Below are 20740 nucleotides of genomic sequence, written 5' to 3'. Positions count from 1 at the left end.
CATTCTCCTAAAATTTCCACAGTTTTTACAATCAATCAAAAACAAGGACTGACAGTCCAAAATATGAAGAAATATGGTTACTTTAGCTGCCAAAAATTGTACCAAAATGACAACACAAAGAAGAAAAACATATTCAGTTTTAAGCATTCTCAGATGAGAAAAACTTACATCCTTAGGACCCCAAATTTCTGCATATTTGCCAGCCCCCTCCCAAAAAAACAACCTCAACCCACAAAAAAAGTGAATTTATGCCTTCTTTTTATAGAAGTGACAGGAGGAACATGGCCTCATTTCTTCCCCTCTTGACAAGTCAAAACCAAACTGCACAACAACTGGACAGTGATCTCAGACATAGAGTTTGGATTTTGGGTGGTCCTGTGTAGAGTTAGAATTTGGAATTGATGATCCCTGTGAGTCCTTTCCAAGTTGGGCTATTCTATGGTTCTATGGAACCCTAAAAGAAAAAAAAAAAAAAAAAAAAAAAAAAAAAAAAAAAAAAAAAAAAAAAAGAAAGAGGAAGAAAAAAAGACATATACATTATTCACAGAGTCACAGAATCATAGGGACTGGAAGGGACTTCTGAAGATCACCTAGTGCAACACCCCCCACTAACGCAGGCTTCTTAGAATAGGTTGCAGAGGAAAACCTCCAGACAGGTTTTAATATCTCCAGAGAAAATAACCAGATAGCCTTTTTGTCTTCGGCTTCCTTGGAGATGACATCCAGAATAAGCTGTTCCATCAACTTTCCAGGATGTAGATGAAGCTGTCTGGCCTGTATTATCTTGAGTCCTCAAGATAATCTGTGTGAAGATTGGAGGGATATTGGCTTTTCTCCAGTCTCCAGATATCTCTTCTGTTGTCCATAGGTTTTCAAAGATGATATAGAGAGGTTCAGCAATCACTTCTGCCAGCTCCCTTAGCACTCGGTGTAGCATACCATATGGTCTCATGCAAGTAGGTGTCAAGTTTACCAAGATGATGTCTGACCAGATAGATCCTCCTCAGCCTAGGGGAAGTCTTCCTTTCTCTTACTTGTAGTGTTTGACATTCCCAACAGCCAGTCTTAGAAGTTAAGTCTGAAGCAAAATGTTCACTAGCTCTACCTTTTCAGTGTCCTCTGTTACCAGAGCACCAAGCCCATTCAGCAGTGGGTCCACATTTTCCCTAGTCTTCCTTTTGCTACTCATATACTTAAAGAAGCCCTTCTTATTGTCCTTGACATTCCTCATCAGATTTAATTCTAAGTGAGCCTTAGCCTTCCCTGTTGCATCCCTGCATGCCCTGACAGCATCCCTATGTTCTTACTCTTGCAGTATGGTATCTTAATATTTTGTCACAAGATATTTTGTAAAATTGGCTTTCAAGTGCCAAGCCAACTAAAAATAAATACTGCCAGAACAGAAGAAAATCTCAGCTCTGTCTCTGCTTCCCTAGCTGATAGTACTTGTCATCAAACCTGTATCATCTGATTGTGATAGATTCAAAGTGAGGAGAGATACATCAGTAACATGAAAACAAGGGTCTCTAAACCACAGGAGCTTTGCTGTATGTGGACTGTTCAGGCCTATGAATCTTGAGTGGCATTGCTCTAACCATATCTGGACTCCAGTGGGGTGCTTGGTGTACATACTTAATTGCTGGATAATGACCACAGGAGGTAAGATGCTCTTATAGGATGAGAAAAGGAAAAAAGTCCTGAAAATGTGTTTTCACATTTTGGATCTCAGAGGGAATGAAGGGTGCTTATGCCACAGTTCCCATTTACGTTCTCAAGAAGCAAAAAGAGAAATGCCATCTGGTTACAGTTAGTAAACTTTCGACTATGCAAGTGGAACACTTTCATGGATAACAGCCTTAATTGTTGCAGGTATAGAGAACCAGCAATAAAAATAAATAAATGAATGAATGAATGAATAAATAAATACTTGCAATTCTGTTTCACTTTGGAATCACTTAATAAATATCAGGAGCCTTGAAAAGGCTTTGCTGGCAGTAGAATATCTGAATATAAAACTGAATAACGTTTTGAAAACTGAGAGAGGAAATGTGGTCCAATTGGATCAATAACTTGGAGCACAGGACACAACCATTGTGACCACACAACAGAAATAATTGCAATCACTGCTAAAAAAAGTAACAGATCTCAACACAGCTGAGATCAGGCTAATGATTCACTTTGTTTTAAATGTGAATTGTTGAAAGCAGGAATCACAGTTCAGAGATGAAATTAGCCACAAAACAAATTAATCTATTTTAAAACTTTTAGGAAAAAAAAATCCTAAGTTGTACAGTACTGGGGAAAAAAAAAAAAAAGAGTATAAAACTCCAAGCTTCCAAACTCAAAGTTAATCTGATGATACATCTGAATACTGATAACCCAGGCACAGATCCATCTCTAGAGAGAGATATGCCTGCTATGATTAACTCTCTGGTAGCTGTCAAACAAAGAGATGTCATTCTATCTACAGTTAAACAACAACAGATGGAACAGACCCTCAGCCAAGGTAAGTAGCATCACTCCAGTGCTTTCAAATGGAGCCTTACCATGGTTCACACCAGTTGAAGATCTACTCCAAATCTTTATTCCAAACTAGGGTTAATCTCATTTCTAATATAAACTGAGATCATCATGCTAGAGTCTATGTACTTAAGGCACAGTTTTCTGTTTGCAGTATCATTATGGCATGTACCCTCACCAGTCAGGCTTTCACTTCCTTTAGAGGATACAGAGTATGTAAAACCACTTAGCTGCATGAATTCATGAACTGTAGTATCCTGAAAATGTACAAGGTTTGGAGCGTAGGAGTCCCACCTTGTCTGATTTTATGTATTGTATCTGAGCAGTGACCTAAACCACTTTTATGGCCTCCACTGATAGAAAGAGGAATTTTTAGAGAGTAATTCATTATCTGTTAGGGGGGGATCCCTCAGGTGGGTCAAATGGTTCAGGTCATGCAAATGTGTATCTCTTCCCTTTGAGTAAGAAGAGCTATAAACAATTTACGCTGTTGCAGATCTCTGGTCTACATTTGTTTGCATGTAGGTGAGATACATTCTAAATATGCTGCCCAACCCCTTAGTGAATAACAATGAGAATTAATGGACAGAGCAATCCAGTAATAATTCTGCTGAATCACTGTTCTGAGTTTTTCTGTAACATTATAGAGACATTAGGGGCTCAACATGATAAGAAATACAGTTTCTGCAATTGATACGGTGTTTTGAGGGTATTGTACCACGAATCAAAATAAATGATCTACCAAGAAGATGTAAATTCTGTATCCACCTTTTCGAGTACAAAACACTCTGCTGGAAAATAAAGGGAAATAGAAAGAATACTTCACATTTGTGATTTTCACTCCAAAATTCCCATAAGAGTAAGAACATTTGATATCCTGAACAAAGATCACACTTTTTAGTTAGAAAACAGTATGTAAGGAAATTATTTTTTGTTCTCTCAAGTTATTTCATCTTGAAACCACTTTAATCCACTGATATTTATAATGAGATGTTGTTCAGCTAGGCCATGCATGTGCCAAGTTATTCTGAAATACTTGTGTTTAAGATATGTGTATTGGAATAGAGATTCATGGATATCAGAAATGGAAAATGTTTATTTGACCAGCTGTTTCTGACAGCACATGCTTATTCATGAAGGAACGTTTCCTGGTCTTTCGTCCAGTCTAATTTCAAATTCCATCTGGGTTTATAAGTTATGCTATCATGAGCAAATCTGTTTGTAAAATATGTCATGTATTTTGGTTCTAGAATTTTAGCCAAAGATCTCTTTTTGTTACTCACTGTGGGAGAACAAAATAAAATAAAATAAAATAAAATAAAATAAAATAAAATAATAAAATGCATTATTTTTTTCGTTGTTTACTCTTGGTCTGGAAGGGACCACCCAAAAGCCCTCTTAACAAGGGACCCACATTAAATGGTATGTGATACTCTGAAACAACCACAGTGGCTAAGCCTCATGCTGAGAAAGCCAAATATGATTTGTAAGCTTGTCATAAGTGCAGCTACAGCAAACTTGTGTTCAAGCCCAGCTCCAAAAGGGGCCAGAAAGCTTTACAAGCACCCAGGTGGTGAAGTTCATCCTCAGACCACTCCATGCTGCTGCAAGTACTTTACATTTGTTTAATTTTAATACAAGTGTCTGTGCATAGGCGCAATGACTCCTAAGTAAACATATGTAATAGGATGCACACTGTTCAGTAGTAAAAATCATAACATTAAAAGGGAGACAAGGACATTAGAAAATGTCAGAAAGAAGAGCTTTTTAAAAAACATTCAGATCAGCTCATCCTTCTGAAATTATTTGGAAGGCTGATACTGTAAGCAGACACTTTCCTGTACACAAGATCTGGATTGATTTCTCCTGATTCCATATTAGATCAATACATGCTTGGAAAGAGACAAAAAAGTCTTCTATTTTTCAGTATAAGCTAAATGAAGATCTCTAAATTTCAGTGGATTATCCCTCCTTCTTATATGGCCCTTGTTGTTATACCCAAACAGCAAACAGAGCTTAAATAGTACTGTCCCAAATCAAAGCACAGTTACACAGTTATGGTAAGTAAATGGTGCAAGATATCCCATTCTTCTTTTTACAGATCAAAATTGCAGAGGAAGGAGGACACAATCAAAACTTGGTACCAATCCCCAATTCTTAACTCCCAAATTGAGGCTCTCAATATAACGAATAAAAGATCCAGTGTTTAGAACAGCATTCACAACAGTCAACAAAAAACATCAAATCTGAAGGGTTTCTCAAAGCTCACCTCTGCCCTACCTAAAGAGTTCTGTGAGTTTAGTACCTCTACAGGTACTATTCAGAGATGAAAGGCTGGGACTAGACTATGACACACAATGCAAATACTGAGATACAGAAATAAATTTTTATAAAAGTGACAAAGGACACAAAAGGATGGCAGGAAATAAGTCAGAGCACACCTGCCTAGAAAAAGAAATGTCTAGACTTCAAATTCTTCTGAACCTGAAGAATTCTAATCCATATCTCAGACTTTTTAGAATTTCTAACTCACTGAAATATCTGAGGGGAAAGAGAGGAAGGAGTGCCTTCTTAGAAGATGCAGTTCAAGATGACCCATCAGAGCAGAGAGCAAATAAAAAAAAGGTTTGGCTAGAGCATAGCAAATTAAGAGTATGGTGCTGAGTGGGAAAAGCTGAAGTGGGAAAGAGCAAAGAACACAGCCCAGACATGAACTCAGGAAAGGACACTTCATGAAGATTTCCTCAGAGAGGTTGCACAGAAGTACATCCAGAAGTAGACTATGCCCAACAAGAACCATGAACAGTGCACATGAACTTAGCCCAAAAAGTCATGCCTAGTGAGGGACTGTTCATTCAGATGTTATACCATCTCTACATGACATCAGAAAAGCTAAGACCTTCTTGTTGCCCATCTCAAACTGTCTGACATTTTGCTTGGACCACAAAACCTGCCAGCACCTTGCTTCAGAGACAGTTTCCCCAAACAGCATTGCAGTTGCTGTATAAAATGTGTGAACATTTTCTGTGGAAGCAGAAAGCAAAACCAAGAGCAAGCCCTACTGTCATGTCTCGACCTACATGTGATTTCTCCTCCTGTGAACCTCAATTCTCCTTCCTGCTCAGCAGCATATCTCTCACAGTAGAAACGGCACTTACCTTCTCTGGTAAGTGAAAAAGTCTGCAGTAAAAAGCAGTATATTTTTAGTGCCACATCCTACAAAGAGCTCTATGTGCCACTTCCTTGCACCTCAGAACATTATGTCCATTGGAAAGACATACAAGAAGTAGATGGTTGTAATTTCGCATTCCAATTTATACATATAAGTTGACAAAACTGATGCATTTTGTCCTGAACTCAACACTCTTTGCACAATGCCAGGTACTCAGAGGATGTTAAACAAACCAGGACCTTTAGAGTCATATCTGATTTATCATTTCTAAATAGGCTCCAGATAAGGCTACTTCTATACTCAGTCTAGCTGTGTACAGTGATGTCTCTGAAACACATTTTAAATAATCTTTGTCTGCCTTCCTTTCTAGCCAAAGCCATGGCATCCATGTCCTCCCAGGCACCTAAGTGGACTGAATTTTCATGAAGCACTCCTCTGAACAAAGAAACATAAATTAAGTTTCAGTTACACTTTAGGTTCCTAAGTGCTTTTTTGGATGTCAATCAGAGCAAAAAACTCACCAAGGTCACACAGGAAGACTATGGCAGAAAAAGAAACTGATCTGGGGTCTCTGTGGTCTTGGACTTGTACCCACAGCACAAAAATGCCTTTTCTTTCTGCTGTTCCTATTAAAACTAAAAAGATCAGGAAAGTTAATGACAGGAATGAATGTGGTGGGCAATTATTCCATTTCATTTGCAGGAATCTGAAACATGATCTATATGTACTTTTATCCATCTATTACTTCTTTACCCTTAGCAGATGATTGCAGAAATGCCAAATCCAGCTATTTATAAAGCAGTGAAGCAGTTGAGTGTTCTCTAATGTACGACTTCCAAATGCAAGCAATATTCACTGACCGGCTTCTAGATATCTTGGCAAGGATTCACACACCTGTTAGGATTTTAATTTATCGAAGACAGACATATTTATATTTATGTCTATGGCTGTATGCTCATGAAATTAGAAAGGATGTTAGAACAACACCAGTACTTTAAGAGCAGCCAGGAAATTCAGAGTTAAGGTTCAGTTCTCTGTCCTCAGCTCACCCATGTTATGCAAAACTCTCATATATGTTTAGAAAGCACATGAAGGCCAAATGGCTGATATGTTAAAAAAAAAATAAAATAAAATAAAAAAAAAAAAAGCTAATGCAAAGACCAAGAGCAAAATCCAACTGGAAAACTACCATTCAAGCTCACAGGGCACTTGGAATGGCCTTGCTGTAGTCAGCCATCCTTGAGTAAATGTCAGAAAACAGCCTGAATTGCTCCCACCATTGTCTAGACAATGCAGCATTCAGATTTGGCATGTTTGATTTCTCTTTGATTAATGAAGGCGATTATAGCAGGCTTCCCCATTTGAAGGTTGTTAATATTCTTTCCGTACTATAATGGCCCCCAAGGATCTCAGGAAACATAAAGACACTCCTACTAATTCTTTTCTGTTTTCCAGACTCTGAGCAATTTCCATAGACCTGTTTCTTTCAGATCCATTATAGATATAAGTGATACACCCCCATTATCAGCAGATCATTGACATGATAGATAGTAATGACTGCTTTGGAGGCAGGTTGTATATCAACCCGCTGTGGAGTGCTTTATAGGCCAGGTATAAATTCCATAGGAAATGTTGTCAGACTCTTAGCTAAAACAGTGCCTAACATCACCACTACTCCTAGGTGAAATTAAAAGGTTAGGCGCTGTCCTGCCTTCCATCCACAGCAGAACCAAGGTTAATGTGGTTTACACATCTGGAGGAGCTGGAGGAAGGACAGCCAAAGTCCAAAAGCTTATAGATAATTTCTGTAAAACTGAAGGAGTAATGGAGGAATATTTTCCTTAAGCATACTGCTTTCATAGTCAATGATAAAATTACATTAACCTGTTTTTATGTTGGTGTTGTTTTGGTTTTTGGTAAAAAGCATTAGATTCTCTTTACTTTCAGTTTTTGTTTTGCCTCGTCTGAACTTTCAGCATTTTCTGAAGCTAATCTTGGCAAGACATCTATCTTCATTCTCAACAACACATATTTTATTACTGATCTTCCTTATAACCTTACCTAATACAAGTAGTAAGTGAGCTGAAGAGAAAACTTGCTCTCCTGGATCTGTTGCCTGTGAACAGAGCAGCTTTTGTGAAGGAAGTGGCAATTGGAGGCTGTCTTGGCCATAGTGACTATGGAGTACTTGAGTTTAAAATATCGGGTAATAAAAGAAATACTGCCACCAAAACATCAAACCTGGATATGAGAAATCAGACTTCATTTAATAAGAGTCCCATGTAAAATATTTTTAAAGGCATTGAGATCCCAGACAAAGCAAAGAAAATGCTTTCTTTGCCTCTGTCTTCAGTACTGATTACGGCCTCTTGGGCTTCTTGACCTCAGGGATCAAGAATTGGAAGATTGTGACTGCAATAATGGTGAAATCCCAGTCAACTCTGAACTTGTCTAGGGTTTGCTGCTCCACCAGGATGCGTATAAGTCCAAGGGGCCCAATACCATTCACCCCAGGGTACTAAGACAACTGGCCAATGTCATCACAAGACTTCTCGACATTATTTTTCAATAGCCTCAGGAATTTGGAGGGTTCCAGTTGACCAAAAGCTGGCAAACATGGTTCCAATTTTCAAGGACAAAAAAGAAGACCCTGGTAATTATAGGTCTGTCAGTCTCACTTAGGTGCCTGGTAAAATTATGGAGAAAATTACACTGTGAATTATTGGAAAGTACATGAAGAAGAATGGAGTCACTGGTCTCAGCCAACACAGGTTCATGAAAGGAAGATCCAGTTCAAGTTAATTTCTCTTATGAGAAGGTCACTTTCTAGTTGATGAAGGTTGACGTTGGTCAAGTTGATGTTATCTTTTTGGATTTCAGAGAAATTTTTGGTACTATTTCTCACAATATCCTTCTGGAAAAGGTGTCCAACCTAAGTCTAGACAAAAACATAATGCACTGGGACAGCAATTGGCTGTTGCGTTGGGCCCAAAGGTTTGTAGTAAATGGGGCTACATCAGGCTGGTAGCCAGTCATTATCAGGCTTCCTGAAAGCACAACTTTATAGCAAGTTCTCTTCAATGTTTTCATAAATGATTTGAATATAGGATTAGAAGTCATTCTGGGCAAGTTTGCTGGCAAAACTAAATTAGGAGGAGATGTTGACTCCATGGAGGGTGGTGGACAGGCCTTGCAGAGAGATCTAGACAAATTAGGGAACTGGGCTATCACCAACTGCTTGAAGTTTAACAAGAGCAAGTTCCAGATTCTGCACCCTGAAGGGGCAACCCTGGCTATGCATTCAAACTAGTGAAATGGGGGCTTGACAGCAGCCACACTGAATGAGATTGAGGAGTCTTGGTCAACAACAAACTGAACATGAGTCAAGAGTGTGCCCATACAGCCAGGAAGGCCAACTGCACCCTGAGGTTCATCAAGCACAGCACTGCCATCTGGTCAAAGGAAATGATTTTCCCACTCTTTGCTGCATTGGTGAGATCTCATCTTAAGTACTGCATGCAGTTTTGGGGGCCACAGTGCAGAGAGGACATACAACTATTAGTGACTGTCTAGAGGAGGGCTACAAGGATGGCGAAGGGTCTAGAAGACAAGACATATGAGGTGCAGCTGAAGTCCATTCATTTGTTCAGCCGAGAGCAGAGAAGGCTGAGGGGAGGTCTCTTCACATTCTATGGCTTCCTCACAAGGGAAGCAGAGAGTAGGAGCTAATCTCCTCTCTCTGGTGTCCAGCCATAGAACCCAAAGGAAGGGCATGAAACTGTAGCATGTCAGAAAAAGATTCTTGACCAGAGGTAGGGCATTGGGCAGGTTGGGCATTGGAACAGGCTTTCCAGAGCAGTGGTCAAAGCTTCTGGAGCCCAACTAGCATTTAGACAATGCCTCAGATATATGGTCTGATTTTTGAGTGTCCCTGTGTGGAGCCAGGAGTTGGACACGATGATTCTTATGGGACCCTTCCAACTCAAGGTATTCTACAATTCTATGAATTAATGTCTTACCACCGTAACAAATGTCATCTACAGGACTTGAGGACATACTCCTTCCAGTCATCATTGTAGTCACAATCTCCACCTCTAAAAATGATTCCAAGAAAGGGAGATTTCATTAAAGAGTTTTCATTGTCTGTCTTGGTAATCCATTAATAATCGTCTGTATTCTTCCTGCCCAACTACCAGGCACACAGCCTACTTCTCAAAGGTGCCACCCCAAGGTGCAGAGGCTCCACATTTCTTCATCTGTCTGAAAGTAAAAAAAACAGATTTGAGAAATGAAGATAACAGTGGTTCTTGAATCACTAAGAACTCAAAAAAGGGTCAGACTAAATAATTAAAAACAGGATACTACGTAGGAAAAGTATTGCACACATACCAGACAAAACATTAAATGCACATATACTTCTAACTTATTTTAGGCAAAAAAAAAGTCACTTTTTTTCTGCTAATACAATTTCTTTTTTATTTTTAATAAGAGTATAATATTTGTCATTGTGCTATGGTATAAGTTTCTGAACCATGCAATTATTTGTTTCAGATATATTGTTCTAATATTAGTTATTTGTATTTTATAACTGAATCTACAAGACAAAATAGCATCATTTATGACAAGTTAACAGATAGCACTCATTCTAATAGCATCTTCACAGTTTTTAAATTAGAATGCTTATTAAAAATACAATTATTAACTGACAAAACTTTAATTTTGTAAACATAACACAGTGTGAACAATGATGACTCCCATTCTGCGACTTCTTTATTTCCATGCAAATCTTCTATTTTCAGTTATTATAAATGCAAAAAAAAAAAAAAAAAAATCTTGAATAAGTAAGACAATTTTCTTCCTGGAAAGCCTATGCAATTCATTGTAGTAATTCTTGGCCAGAACAATAAAAGCTATGCACTTTTCTTTTAATAGGAATACTTCAGTAACCTTTGACTGGTTGGCAACTGGAATGCTGAAGCTGAAAATGTGATTTGGAAATAATCTTTACTGATAAGAAAGTTGATTTTAAGATCACCAAGCTACAGTTTTGAAGATTAGTCTTTGCTTATGCATCAAGACACTGTGAATCAGTCTTCAGTTCTAAAGAAAATACATATGCATAACTAAACTCTAAAGCAAAGGTTGACAAAGCCTGCTCATTTCTGAGAGATTAATTTCTTCAGGTAACACTTTCTCTGAACAGTTAAGCATACTGTGGAAAAAAAATGCACTTGTAATCTTCTCTTGTTTCTTGGATTCTGTATATATATATACATATTCTATATATATCTATGTACAATTCATATAACATACTTGTGCGCTTGGTTTTTACAAACAGACATAAAACTTGCATTAACTTGCCTGAAGTAAGTGTAACTACATGCTGTTAGTGGGACTAACACACTAAAGAAAACTAATGAACTGATATCATCCTCAAAATACAAGGTATTATATTCAGCATTTGTCTTATTTCTTAGTTTCTCAATAGCTACTGTTTGTACTTCTGTTATTAAGTAGACAGATCAGAAATAAATAAAATCAGTTTGTGTGCACTTTCTGTGCCATAACCCTTATATTACTGTTACAATTATGTTACACTGCTCCTCTTCAAGTAAATCAGCTTCCAGTGTCACAAAGAAAAGAAAATGCAGAAATTATTCTGAGACTTTTTTTTCCTGGAGTTAAGTATAAATTTTGGTCTAGCTCTCATGGCACACTCTCAATTGTAAAGAAAGTTTTGGTGGTCTCTGGAATTCAGAAACAGTTCAAGAAGTACATGTTGGAAGAAAAATGAATCATAAATTGTAAATATCCCTGCTCTTTTACAGGCTTTGACCACTTTTTGCCTCAATTCCTTTACTCCCATGATTTGTCTCATCCTGGTTTAGCTCGTTGCCAAAGGACAAGTTTACAACAACATTAAAATGGTTTATATTGGCTTGAGGGAGTATTGCCCAGTCAGGATTTAGACAGACATGGTTTATGTTGACATGACTCAGGTCTGGGCACTCAGTAGCCTTCACTTTCTTTCCCATGCACCACACTTTTCAAACTTGATGACATATATCCTTGCCTAGAGGCAAGATCTTTTTTCAGTAGACACTTGAAACTTTTAACCATACTTCTGCTTCTACTATGGTTATAAATGCAGTTTCTTGGGAGAAGGTAGGTGTTGGTTCCAAGTAATAAGTTACAGAATGAGCTTAAACCTAACACTTTAGAGAAACTCTCTACATACAATCCTCTATAATGTACATAAAATAAATAACTTTTTGCACTTAAAAAGAATGTTCCACTGGACGTTTCTAAATCTAGCAATCTTGGGTTAGCAAAACTACTTTGTGGAATAGACATAAAAAAAAAAAAAAAAAACGAATTTTAAAATGCAGACATATGTCAGAGGTTTAAGATAATTAAAATTCTCTAGTCCACTAGAAAGAAAAATATACTGGAAAATAAGAGAAACCATTGTTGAAAACCAAAGATATTTAAAAATAAATAATCAGCTTAACATCAATGGGAAGTTAGTATGTCACATTTCTACAATCAAAGAAAGTGAGATTTGAAAGACTGATGGTACCAGAACCTGTAAGTATATCTGCCTGTTATTCATGGACAAATCTGAGCTATTCATTGAGAAACTGACCGTGAAACAGTAAGTAGTGAGAGGCTGAATAAAGAGTTCTTTTTTAGTGGCAGCGAAATCCATTACAGTAGAGGCACAGTCCATGAAGACCATCTCAACACCATCAAGGTGCAGAGCAGAGGCTGTGCAGAAGTACACTTACACACTGTACTTCACTTGGAAACTGTCTAACATCAGGAGAAAACTGACACAGTTAGATTTCAGCGCATCTTCTATACAAATAGCCTAAAGCTTAAATATTTTTTGTCAGTTCTTTTTGTGTCTATTTCATGTATGTCTTTGCTGCACCATTGTCTGTCCTTACTAACTTCAGTCTCTTTTACTACTACTATGAGCTCATGCACTTCATGGAGAGGAAGAGAGAAAATACAGAGATGCAGACATTTGTGAATTATCCCTCCAGTCCTAATCTCTTCCTTAGTCATTGCTCATTTTCCTGCAAAATATGTGTAGTTTTTCATAAAGATTTCTATACAACTTTCAGACTTCAGAGTTGCTCTGTAAAGCTGAATGATTTCACACAGTCCTAGACTCAGAAAGCAACAAAAGTGATGTCTTTCTTATTCACTTTCCACTTCTAAAAGGCAGTAAGGAGTGCCTAATTTTTATACCTCATCCAAAATGACTTCACAAAACAGAAGTAGCTGAAAACTCCTGAGAAGATGATGAAAGAACAGGACCTTCTCTAAACATTCATTTTGTTTTGTTTTCCACACCTCAGACAAAGGAAACTTTGGGCTTTCTTTATTCCATTTCTAGTGAAAGCTCCATTTAAGACAGACTCAGCTGGTTAGTAATGTAGTGATAGCTTTTGCTTCCATCCAGCCCATTAATTTTGATAGTAAAGAAAAACAAGTACATCTTGCTGTTACGGACACTGGCAAATGACTCAGTCTACCAAAGGGTGGCTTTAAAAGAAGCACTTAGAAGATTTCTGCCTTCCCATTAGTGCTGCCTAGTGAAAGGCACACTGCAGGTTTTGTGCCTCAGTGATATCTGCTTCCATTTGCAGAATCTCCGACAGGTGTTGGGAGAACTACAGTCTGCCTCTCAGAGCTCACCTGTCAGCAGTAACATCTGAAATTTCAAGGCTGGTACTCTGTCATTCAAGAAGGCACACAAGGAAAGAGAGGACTCCTTGAAAGGTCTGTGAGAAGTGTCTTGTGCCCCCACCACAATAACCTTTTTGCCACAACATCTGGTGTCTGTTTATTGGCTTTTCTACCAGCTCAATTAACGTCAGAGTTAGTGGTATGCCTGAAACAGAATATTTTGTTCAGATGTAGAGTAGAACATTGTCTTTCTTGCTTGCTTATAAAGCTTGATGACAACTCTTAAATACTGCTGTCATCTGTACTGATGAGTTTAGTCCTGAAAAAATTGTTTTCTACATGTTCTGTTCTCTAAGGTATTCACCTCCTACTTATTCCTTATACCTCAATGAATTTAGTATTATATTTCTATAGAGTATAAACACTAGTTTTCTGCTTGGGAAGAAACACAATAAAAATTCCATTTAGCAGCATTTGCTTGAAAGTAAAACTGAATTCTCAATTTACCATAAATATATAATGATCCATTCATCCTTTATTTGCAAAAATTCCTTCCTAAACATACTTGAAGATATGTGGTGTTTTACCCAAAGTCAAAAGTACTGCCAGCTTTGAGAGAGCTCTTCTTTGACATTTCCCATTGGCAGCCATAATGATAACAGGAATACTTCCTTATTCTAAGGAGTCACAGGAGAAGATTATACACATAGATCCTCATAGCTTATGCTAGGCCAAAAATAAAGAAGACTTGAGAGAAATAAATGACTCATACCATCCAAAATGTCTTTTATTCTAGTTTTGCTTCTTGACCTCTGTCAGTATTTCAGGGAGGACTACAAGATAAGATAGTACCAACTATGATTGAAGGCATTGCCACCATATGTGTAAATTGTCACATCGAACTGTAAGGTTTGTTATACTGCTCTGCAGAAGGCTAAATAATGGATGGATTTCACATGTTAATGTGTGCTGGCAGTAAAATACTATGAGTTATTAAGGTAATGGTAACATTGCCCTTTAGATTATGAAAAATTATGAAGAAGAAGAATGATTAAAACTCAAATAATTTGCTGAACAGAAAGTTGGTCACTTTGTAATCCCATAAAGTGAAATCCTATTTATAGCAACAGTGAAATCAAGTAGTGTGCAATTACTCTAAGGTTTGCAACATTTGACAAATTGTAATTTTGTTCTTCACAAACTCCTAAACACTTCCTGCTAAGTGACAACAAGCATCAGCAAGTTTCCACAAACCTTCTGCAGCTTCTTTATCTCAGTATAAAGAACAGATGCTGTTTTGGGGCTGCTGTGAGTTCTTCTGTTCTTTGTATAATATGCACATGTATATGAGAGTGCACATCACATGAAAATGTGATAGCCAAGGCCCTTCTCAAATGTTTTTTCCATAGAGCACAGTAAGCAAACAGCTGGCTTCAGGCAAGAATCCTTTGTCAATCATGGCAAAAACATGAGCCACATGAAATTTCATGATGAATGTGATGAAACTTTCAGCACTAATAACAAAATTATTTGGGCTGTTAAAATGTACAAAGATGCTCCCACAGTGTTTTCTGGTATGTCTATGGGGTATCTATTTCTGCCCTTTAACAGTAGCAAGAGAAAAGAACAAGAAGTACATGCTAAATAGAGTTAATGCTTCCAGAAAATATTCTTTTAAATTTTTCTCCACAGAGTTTCATATAAAACGAGGAGCCTCAAGGACAACCATTTCAGGATGGTAGAAATGTCATGTCAAGAAGTCAGAATAAGCGTCATCTACATGCTAGAACAATGTTAAGTAAACCTTTGAATGTCAAATCCTTTTCCTGTAGACACTTTCTCATGATCCCCTTTCCTCCTTTCTTGGCACTGCTATCATTGGGAGCAAAATGACAAATTTTAAAAGTCTCACTGGCTCGGTAGACAACTGACTGCAGAAATTCCTCTGGAAGGCAGGAAAATTCCTGACATACACATGAAGCATAAGGACTTGCATCTTGGAAATGGCATCACACCACAGGCAAAGCAGGAAGTAAAGAAATGAGAAGTAAAAATGGATGGCTTTTCATGGAGGGAAAAGAAAACTGGTTAAGTCACAGACAAACAAGTTAGAGCAGATATAAAGAAGAGTTATAAAAAGTAGTACATCTTAATAGAAACACTGAAGAGAAGAGATGTCAATTTACCTTACTGTTCAGGGGTTGGACGCGATAATCCTTATGGGCCCCTTTCAACTCAGAATATTCTATGATTCTATAATTTTATGTTAACAGAGCAGCTGCATCTTTAATGTGTAGTGAAGATGAAAAACACAGAAGAATATGGATTCCCCTCTGCAGTTACCTTGTGGCACCATATCCTCCATCCCACATACATTTCCTATTTAATGTACTCAAGTTGTCCACACATAAAATTTAACTGGAGCAATATTAATTCACTGATGCCAAAATAATGTATAGGAGAGAATATATCTGTTGCAGCAAATATAAATTTCTTGGTCAAGAAGACTATACTATGCATAACAGAGTAATCAAGGATTTAGAACTGTCTTTTGGAGATGGAAGACCAAGGTTCAGGATCTGCTCCCTTCAAGTAAGAACAAAGATTTTAGTTTCAACCTTTCCCCAGTAAGCCCTCAAGGCTATCCATTACTCTTGATGGAACATTTTCAATCTCAACTATTAGAGCAGCTCTATTTTGTATAAATTGTATTAAGTATTCATTGAATTTTGGGCTTCAACACCAGGGGTTAGTGCCCTAATCACCTGACTGTTCTAAGAAGTCATGAGGCAAGACAGAGCATGGAAGTAGTCATATAATAAGAATAAACAGCTTTTAGAAGCTTCCTCCATCAGGCTCCACAGTCCATCAATCTTGCTTCCACTTTCAGAAGTCTTGACACCTTTGCAAACTTCCACTCTGCAGTTAGGTTACAATTTTATCACCAGTAGAGTTGGTTGAGATGATTTTGGCAGCTTCTTTATCGCTTTTTTCTTTCTTTCTTTCTTTCTTTTTGCTGGGAGGCTGCTAAGAGGCTCAGGTTTATCATGATATGATGTTTTTTATTGTTCAAAGTTATTTTTAAAACAAAACAAAACTGGAAGATAGTAAATGAAAATGTTTTAGTACACAAGTTGGCTAGGTGTTTAGCTCTGCATGTAGATTCTTCTTCTTCTTCTTCTTCTTTTTTAAACAGAGATGTAATTCCCAGATATCTGTAAAGGGAAATGAATAAAATTAAGGTCAAGGGCCTTTTTTTTAGACAAAGCGTAGTTTAAGATGTAAAATAATAATATTTGAAGGTTAAAATTATATGAGAAAATTTGAAACAACATGAAGAGATTTTTGCTTTTTTTGTGAGCTCCATGAAAAAATGTCTTTAGCTACATTACAGTAAAGTTTCAGCTTTACATATGGCCATGCAGTGCATTTGGTAGTTCAGTTAACAAGAATGGAAATAGACAGATGAGAAATATCAGAGCTCAGCACTGTAAAACACAGTTGTATACACATATTGATTTCCCTGGGCTTGTTCCACTTTTATTGCTCATTTCCACGCAGTCATTTGTATGAGCCAGCCTCTTAATACATTATTAATTCATCTGACATCCAAATGTAGCAATCAGTGCACAGACAGCAGGTCAAACACTTTAGCATGATGCTGGACGTGACTAGGTGAAAGCCTCAGCAGAGTAAATCCAACCTTGACTCTATCCACTAGTTTTACTGTGCAGTCCAAGTAGAGAAGAGAAAATGGGAACAAGTGCAGAAGATTCATCAGGTGAGTAGATCAGGGAAGAGCAAAACTAAACAAAACAATGGATTATTGTTCCTTGTTTCTCCTATTTTGTCTGTTTGTTGTAGGATTAGTTGTGCAGAGTACTCACCACACAGCTCAAGATGAGATGTAGACTATCCCACAGTGTGTGCTCCTAGCCTACAGAGCAGCCAGAAGAGGGAATGAATGTGGAATCTCAGGTCAATACACAAGTCTCAAGAAATACTGTAATACAGAGATGTTGTCTTCCAGCACTACAGCTCTCCAGAATTCTCAAACTTATCAGGAGCAAGGAACAGTGCTGTGTCTATGGAAGGATGTTTGTCTCTGGAGAAATCTAGAGCCTGTTTTAAAGTTCACACCACATTTTGGCAGGGTTGTACCCAAAGACAAAATTGGTCTATGTATGAAAGTGAGGGAAAAACTTTAGTCCTGTTACTTAGTACTTTTCAATTTAAAATCTTCTTTCATATTTTGGGGGGCCTAATTTCTTGTCCAACTCAATTATTCTCATATGAAGAGCCTGCGATCAAGTAAAAATAAATAATTTATTTCAATTTACCGTATCTTATGGCATGGTTCTATTTCCAAAACCTTTGAGGCTATAGAAAGAGCTACATGACTGAATTTAAAACAAATTTTAACATAACTCTTATTTCTACAAAAAATAGGTCAGCATTTCCTCTGTCACTAATTATAATGTTTTTTTGTTGTTGTTGTTGTTTTTTTTTCTGTGTAATTTCAGCAGAGCTGTCACTTAGATGAGAAGAGATGAAAAAATCTATGGTCTTATGATACATATAAGCCATCTATACTTATAGAAACTGAAAATGTTGTTCTCTACCTCTCTTGTTAAATAATTCTTTGACCTATGTTGATTAACCAGGGACCTAAAAAGTGAAATCTAGTTTGAAAAATCAAGTATGAATTGTCTTCCTGCCATTATTCAACAAATCTCTTTCAATTTTCTGTGTTTTGAAGGTAATTGGTATATATGACAAACAGTGACAGTGGAGTTTCAATGGAAGCAAGTGAAAGGTATATCTGATATAAAACATCCATATGTCATCTCAGTAGTGAATAAGAATTTGCCAATAGCTTCAAGATATTTTTGCTTGTCAGTGAGTTGTGCACTGTTTACATTTTCTGCTCTCAATTTCAAGTTCAAGATGTGTAGAAATAATCAAACCAGGAGACGTGTCAAAAGAATATGAAGATTCACATGTCACTCAGACTGAGTGGTACAGTGATTTCAGGTTTAAATTGCCAGTAGTGCACACTGACCAATATTACTATCAGGGAGGAAAAAAAAAGGATGTTTACATCAGGAAATGGCCTGTAACAGACACAGAATACAAAAAGCAGAACACGATTCTTAGACTTTGGAACAAAGAGTAATTTTTGGTAGTGTATTTTTGCTTGAATAGACACATTACAGAGGACCATATGATTTGCAAATCTGGTTTAGTTCATCTGAAAATCTCTGGAATTTGGAAGGAATATTCTTTTTCTCTCTTAATCATTTTGCTCGGTCCTCAAATTAAATGCAATTCAAGCCTCTCTATCAATAAGCATTCAAAATCAAACTTTCCCATTAGTGCTATTTGAAACTAAGAAGTGTGTGACTGTTGACACAAGAGCAAATAACATGAATGAATCTGCAAACCTCAAGAGAAATAAATGATACTATAACAGCCACCCATCTGATACTGATTTCACCATCTTTCCACCCAACTGTTTCCTTCAACTTCTTTTCTAGCTTTCTCCTACTGACTTACCAAAAAAATTAGTTTCTGTGTGTGAACTTAAAGAAGTATCATATGTAAAGTACTTTCAGCGACATTACGTACAAAAGCGCTAATGGAACAGATATAGCAAGTCTGAGAAATGCAAACATATTTTGAAGTTTATATGAACAAACATAGTAAACCAGTAAGGAGCTGATCATTTCATGGGACTCACTCAAGTTTGGGGAGACTATGATTATTACTCATTTTTCATGCTTTCAGTCAAGTGCATTGAAGAGTGAGTTAGGCTCAATCAAGTCAAAAACTTATCATTATCAAAGAGTAGTTGAATACCATATATCTGATTTCAAATAAACAAAAACAATTTGGGGACAGAAAAGTATTGTGTCTACATTCTCACTCTTGATATCCTCAGATTTCTGTAAATCTTTCCTCTTCCTCCTTCTGCACCCATTCTGGTGCTATCTGTTTTCCACCCTTACTCGCATTTTTTTTTAATCCATCACTGTCTGCAACAGATTGCTTTCACCTGCAGCTCTTAATCCTGTCCCCCCAGAAATTCCTCTACTGTTTTGTTGGAGGAAAAGTAGGACACATCAAGTGTGCTCTGCAGAGCAGGGAAGAAAGGAGTGAAAAGTCACATGTTCTCCACCAGAAGAAGCAGAATTGTGAAATGGTCTCATAAATACACGCATTTATCTCATATATGATGACTGTCAAATATTTGTAAATTGCTTGTTTCCCATCAATAATATTATCTTCACAGGCAATTAAGATTTCTTTTCTTCTCATGATTCAATATGAAATTTTAGTACCTCAGATAAAGTTACTCGCTCCCATAACAATTACAGAGTAGAAGTAAAATAAGTTAGAGCAAGGCTTAGAAAAGAGGAAGATGATTCATTTTGCCCACATTACTCCAAGGTTTGTTTAAATTTATGTGGATGTCATTATTCCTTAACATTTTCTACTTCAAACTTCCTGTTCCTTGCCTCACAGAGCAATGGAACACCTGTTAAATTGTCTGACCCTTGTTCTTACCCAACCCTGCCTTCAGTTGCAAACTCCTGACTTACCTGAAATCTAGGCCTGTATTTAAGCTAGCTCCAGGAACAGTCAAAAACTTTCCAAATGTATATTTTTAAGCCTGCGCATATGCAGCAAGCAGTCCTAACAATGAGCAGAGATCCAGGCAAAACCACCAACTCCTTTTTCAGCGTCTTCAGCCCCAGGAGGCTAATTCTGAGAAGATCATATTGTTCAGACAGTGGATTGATCAGCATGAACATGGGCTGCAAAAAGGCCAGCTTGCAGTAAAAAGGGGGGCAGTGGGGGAACAAACAAGTAATTTGGAGCAGTAGGGAGCTGGGAGGAACGCCAGCCAGGCATACTCTGCACCATCAGCCCTGACATGTGGCCATGACTACTCAAAGAGGAAAAATGTGAGGGAAGATACATTAAGAAGGGCCATGCCAGAAGAGCTAGTTCAGCTCAGATCTGGCACGGGGAAGAATAATGATTCTGAGGCAGAAGACAGAGTGTCTGGGTAGGAAATACCGTTGGTGCAAAGAGAAGCCATGTTCTGAACGTAGGCTAAACATCACAAAAAAAAAACAGATTGTGAGTATCAGCCTGGGTGTCCTCAGAATGTACAAACATCTTTGATTTTGCTTCTCCCTCTCTTCTTTTCAAGGTTAAACAGGACATTTTATAGTATTTTTCAGCTGTTATTATAGTCTGAATAATTATAATACAAAGCTTTAACAAGTTAACAAGTCAACTTAAAGCTTTACCTCCCTCTAGTTTGGGCAGCAGTTTAAGTGT

This window comes from Gallus gallus, chromosome Z (genome assembly GCF_016699485.2).
Source record: "Gallus gallus isolate bGalGal1 chromosome Z, bGalGal1.mat.broiler.GRCg7b, whole genome shotgun sequence".
NCBI lineage: Eukaryota > Metazoa > Chordata > Aves > Galliformes > Phasianidae > Gallus > Gallus gallus.
Note: the sequence above shows the minus strand (reverse complement) of the source record.